Source organism: Sorghum bicolor, chromosome 7, assembly GCF_000003195.3.
Source record: "Sorghum bicolor cultivar BTx623 chromosome 7, Sorghum_bicolor_NCBIv3, whole genome shotgun sequence".
Lineage (NCBI taxonomy): Eukaryota > Viridiplantae > Streptophyta > Magnoliopsida > Poales > Poaceae > Sorghum > Sorghum bicolor.
Genome location: NC_012876.2, coordinates 12,319,438 through 12,325,437, shown reverse-complemented (window position 1 = coordinate 12,325,437; position 6,000 = coordinate 12,319,438).

The following is a 6,000-nucleotide window of genomic DNA, read 5'->3' as shown; positions in this document are numbered from 1 at the left end:
TTGTTATAGGAAAACTCAGCATACGGCAGACTTTTGTCCCAACTAGTGCCATACTGCAGAGCACAAGCTCTCAGCATGTCCTCCAAGATTTGATTAATTCTCTCTGTCTGTCCATCAGTCTGGGGATGATAAGCAGAACTGAAGTTCAGCTTAGTTCCCAAGGATCTATGTACTTTGTGCCAAAAGTGCGACGTAAACTGAGTTCCTCGGTCGGACACGATCTTCTTTGGAACTCCGTGTAAGCACACAATCCTTTCCATGTATAGCTCGGCTAACCTTGCCCCTTTGTAGTTAGTTTTGACTGGTAAGAAATGTGCAACCTTAGTGAGTCGGTCTACTATTACCCAAATCGAGTCATACCCACGTTGAGTACGTGGCAACCCGGTAATAAAGTCCATACCGACTTCTTCCCATTTCCATTCGGGTATCTGCATTGGTTGCAACAACCCTGCAGGTCGTTGGTGCTCAGCTTTCACCCTCTGACAGGTGTCACACAAAGCAACATACTCTGCTACATCCCTTTTCAATCCATACCACCAATATCTCTCCTTTAGATCCAAATACATCTTGGTACTCCCAGGGTGTATTGAATAAGCAGAGTCATGCGCCTCACGCAGAATTGTGTCTCGGATAGCCTTCACTTCAGGCACACATATCCTTTTCCCAAACCATAGGGTACCATTCTCATCTATCCTGAAGCCTAGTGCCTTTCCAAGCACTACATTATCTGCTATCTCTTTTAATTTCTCATCCTCCAACTGACTCTTACGTATCTCTTGTTCCAATGTTGGCTCTATCTCTAGACCCATGGTATGATTCACAAAGCCTATGTTGAGGTGTTCTATTTCGGCTCGCAACTCAGCTGGAATAAATGTCAGCTGAAGTCTGTTGACATAGCTTTTCCTACTAAGTGCATCTGCAACTACATTTGCTTTTCCAGGGTGATAATGTACTTCCAGGTCATAATCCTTGATCAACTCTAACCAACAACGTTGCCTCAGATTCAGGTCTGACTGGGTGAAGATATACTTTAGGCTCTTATGGTCTGTGTAAATATCACACTTGTGACCAATCAAGTAATGCCTCTAAATTTTTAAAGCATGGACCACTGCGGCTAGTTCCAGATCATGAGTAGGGTAATTCAACTCATGTTTTCTCAACTGCCTAGATGCATAGGCCACTACTCTACCTTCTTGCATGAGCACACAACCTAAACCTAAGCGAGAAGCATCACAATAGATGGAGAAGCTCTTGCTTAAGTCAGGTAAGGTCAACACTGGAGCTGTGGTCAACCTCTTCTTTAACTCCTCAAAGTTAGCCTGGCATTTGTCTGACCAAACAAACTTAGCACTCTTCTCTAATAAGGCCGTCATGGGCTTAGCAAGTTTAGAGAATCCTTCAATGAATCTCCTATAATATCCGACCAATCCCAGAAAACTACGGATTTCACTCACATTGGTCGGGGGTTTCCAATTCAACACATCTTGCACCTTGCTGGGGTCCACGGCTATCCCTCCATTGGAGACCACGTGTCCCAGAAAGGAGACCTCCTTTAGCCAAAACTCACACTTGCTTCTTTTGGCATATAGCTTATGTTCTCTAAGCTTCTGCAAGACTAGCCTCAGATGCTCTGCATGTTCCTCTTTAGTTTTGGAAAAGATGAGTATGTCATCAATGAACACCACTACAAACTTATCCAAGAACTCCATGAACACCTTGTTCATGAGATACATGAAATATGCGGGTGCATTGGTTAGCCCAAAAGACATAACTGTGTACTCATACAGGCCATACCTAGTAGTGAAGGCTGTCTTAGGTACATCCGAGGCACGGATTTTCAGTTGGTGATAACCGGATCGAAGGTCTATTTTTGAGAACACACAAGCACCTTTTAACTGATCAAACAAGTCATCAATTCTAGGCAAAGGGTACTTGTTTTTGATGGTTACTTCATTTAGTGACCGGTAATCCACACACATTCTCCTGGTACCATCTTTCTTATCGACAAAGATAACGGGTGCTCCCCAAGGTGATGAACTAGGACGAATAAAACCCTTCTCTAGCAACTCCTTAATTTGCTTCTTAAGTTCCTCTAGTTCATTCACTCCCATTCTATAAGGTCTTTTAGCTATAGGTGCAGTTCCAGGTAAAAGTTCAATAAGGAATTCGATGTCTCGGTCAGGTGGCATACCTGGCAATTCATCAGGGAACACATCAGGGAAGTCATCCACCACTCGGTTCTCCTCATTGACTTCATCAGTCAACTGGTTCACGGTAGCAGTTGGAGGTGCTTGCACTGCCACTTCTACACAAATTCTATCCCCTTTAGGTGATGTTACTACCACAGACTTCTCCTGGCATTGAATCACTGCCCGATGTTGCTTCATCCAATCCATCCCAAGGATAAGGTCAATACCAGAAGTTCTTAGCACAATGGGGTTTACTTTGAACTCTACCCCCCTTAGAGAAACACTAGTGGAGGGACTCCAATAGTTCGCTGGCATAGTACCCCCCGGTGAATTCACTAGCATTGAGTTTTTCATGGCACATAAAGCTATGCTATGTACTCTAACAAAAGCTTGCGAGATGAAAGAATGCGAAGCTCCGGAATCAAAAAGTACAGTAGCAGGGATGGAGTTGATACTGAACGTACCCAGCATGACCTCGGGTGCCTCCTGAGCTGATTCAGTAGACACATGGTTCACACTTCCAGTGTGGGGTGGTCGAGCATTGGGCCTCTGATTGTTGTTCTGATTCTGTGGAGCTGAGGGGTTCTGCTTCTTCGGGCACTGATAGGCATAGTGACCCACTTCACCACAACGGTAGCAAGCATTGCGGTTGTTTGCCACTGCTGTCTTCACTGGAGCATTGTTGGGCACACCTGGACGTGGTGCCTGGGGGTTAGCTTGCTGCTGAGGGCGCTGATTACCAAACTGCTGCTGGTACTGGCCCTGATTCCACTGACTAGGGGGCCTCTGGTTCCTGGGAGGAAAGCCTTGCTGAGGAAACACGCGCGGACGAGTGTTGCTGCTAGATGCCTGCCCCTGAATCTTCCTCTTCTTAGCATCCATCTCTTTGCGCTTATTGTCAATCACAATAGCACGGTTCACAAGTTCCTGGAAGCTGGGGTAAACATTGGACATCAACTGCAGTTGCAGGCCATCATACAGTCCATTCAGGAAACGACGTTGCTTGTCAGAATCCTTGGCTACTTCACCCGGAGCGTAACGTGACAATTGAGCGAACTTGTCACGGTACTCAGCGACAGTCATGGAGCCTTGCTTGAGAGCACGGAACTCCTCTTGTTTGAGCTCGATGAGCCCCTCTGGAATGTGGTAAGACCGGAAACTCTCAGTGAATTCCCTCCAAGTGACAGGCGGTGCGTTGTCTGGGCGTCCATATTGGTAGGACTCCCACCACTCTTGTGCAGCCCCTTGCAGTTGTCCGGAGGCATACAACACCTTCTCCATGTCATTGCACTGAGCAATGTTCAGCTGCTTCTCCACAGCTCTTAACCAATCATCAGCTTCTAAAGGGTCACTAGCATGTGTAAAAATAGAGGGACGTCCCTTCATGAACTCTCCCCTCTTATCTCGAACCTGGACCGGTGGTGGTACGACGGCAGGCTGGTGATCCAGGCGATCCATCATAGTTTGCATCAATTGAGTTTGCATCAACATGAGCTGCTCCATTGTCACAGGCTGTGGTGGTGGCGGTGGGTCCACCGGTGCGCCACGGCCACGGCCTCGACCTCAACCACGGCCTCTTCCTCCTTCATCAGCCATCTGTTTCCAACAAAGGAATAAGCTTTTAGAGGTCTTTCCATAATTAATAACTGATTATAATATCGAATAGACTGCTGAAATTTTTCTGGACAGGATGCAAAATCAGCAGTGCAGTATTTAACTCATAACTCGAGTTTCTGAGATCCAACAGAGGCGTGCAATACATGTTTGGAAAGCTTATAAAATTTGTTACAACTTTGGTTCAGACCACTTTTACAGATTCTGACATTATCTTGATCAAAAACAGGGGTAAAGTGAATCTGTTCTGTGCTCTAGTCTGCGCAATAGTCCCAGATTGTAACAAGGATATCTCCCAGATCCGAGCAGGTTTTAACGTGGTTCCTGTTGCAAATGAGAGATACAGCAGTCTAGTTTCCTCCACAAAATTTTCAGAATTTTTGGACGTACCACTTCAGAGATAAAAATTAAACATCACAGGCTGCTTCAGAAAAACAGCACAGCAACAGCAGAATATACCAACCCAACTAAGCATTCGATAATTAAACTTAAGGTAACATAAGTTTGTAGATAAATCCACAAACTTCCAGCAGTCATTACAAAGATTCGAATCATGCAAATACACAAACAAATTCAACGGACACATCAATTGTTCAGAAGCACTCCAAACTCAACTGACATAACGGGACTACGAAATAAAACAACTATGACATCCTAGGCCTATGGTGCGTCGCCGGAGATGCTAGGAGGTGCGGTCTTCTTCTTGTAGAGCGGTGGCAACTCAAGCTGCTCTCTAAGGCTGTCCACCATCTCCTGGAAGCGATCTATGGAATCCTGCTGATCACGTAGCTCCTCCTGTAGGTCATCATTGGCCATCTGTAGGACATGCATATGCCTAACAGTTGCATCCAATGGCGTGTCAACCTCCTGCGGGTTCTCAATAGACCAAGTACCAATAGTAGAATCATGGCGAGGGAGAAACTTGTACTGGTCTGCTCTCATGGCCTCATAGCGAAGGCCATGGTAGTGAGTGTAAGCCATCTGGGCGGCGTCCTCCAAGCTGTCCTGTGCCTCAGCTCGCCTAGCAACGTGTCCATGGATGCTCTCCACCATATAGCTGTCATGTGTCTCATTCTCCACAGTGATGGTAAGATCCGACCTCCAGTATGTGGCCTCATAGGGGTGTGTATACTCTGCACAGCAGTACCTAATGCCAATCTCCTTATCAGCATAGTAGGTATCCAACATTTCCCTAACCAAGTTGTGGAAGTAGGCTGTCATTGACGGATACTTGTAGTGGATGGTGGTAGTCCATCCTGGGTTTTCTTCCTCAGGACCAGCTGGACACACCACCTCTGGTACAGCAGGGGCAGCAGGTGCAACTGGTGGAGCTGGTGGTGCAGGTGCAGCAGGTGGAACAGGTGCTGTGGGTGGAGGTGGAACAGGTGCAGCTGCTACAGGGGAGTCCATCCAGTTCTCATCATCATCATCCACCTCTGTCACCATCGCTGGGTCCTCTTCCTCCATGGGGACGGTCTCGTTGTCGGAGATGTCCACCACTGGCTGGGACGACTGGGGCGTGAACTGAGAGATGTAGCTCCTGGTGCTGGCACGGCGAGATCTCGTGACAGGCGGCATCTATAAATTTTATTTTAAGATTAGATCAATATTTTGGCAATAGAATAAGTGATATAAGCATAATAAATTTTGTAAAATAACAAAAAGTAAGGTAGAAAGCATTAAATAAATAAAACAAAAACTCTATATCGACCAATGCTACCTAGGCTTGCGTCCTACAGTCAACACGGCTCTGATACCAATTTGTCACACCCAATTTCAAGGAAGAAATTGAATGCATAAACTTATGTGCGCCCAGAGATCAATCACACACATAAGTCACAAATTAAATACCATCATCGCAGTGTTTACAACAAACGTAGTTATTACATCACAAAGTCTGGTATAACAGCGGAAATATAAATATGATAATCTAAGATAACTATCTCAAGACCCTCACACAGGGAGGGTCGACTGGTGAAGCACAAGCCTAAAAGTCCTCAGGGTAGTCCTCATAGCCACCACCATCTGTTACCCATCTGGGATTTTTATCCAAAGAAAAGAAATATACAAGCGTGAGTACATCTCGTACTCCACAAGCATAGCATGAGGATTTATGGGGCTCAACAGGCTAAACTAGGTTCACTGCATCAGCTTTTAGTAGGTCAGTGTTTTATCATTAATTATTATAGATTATGCT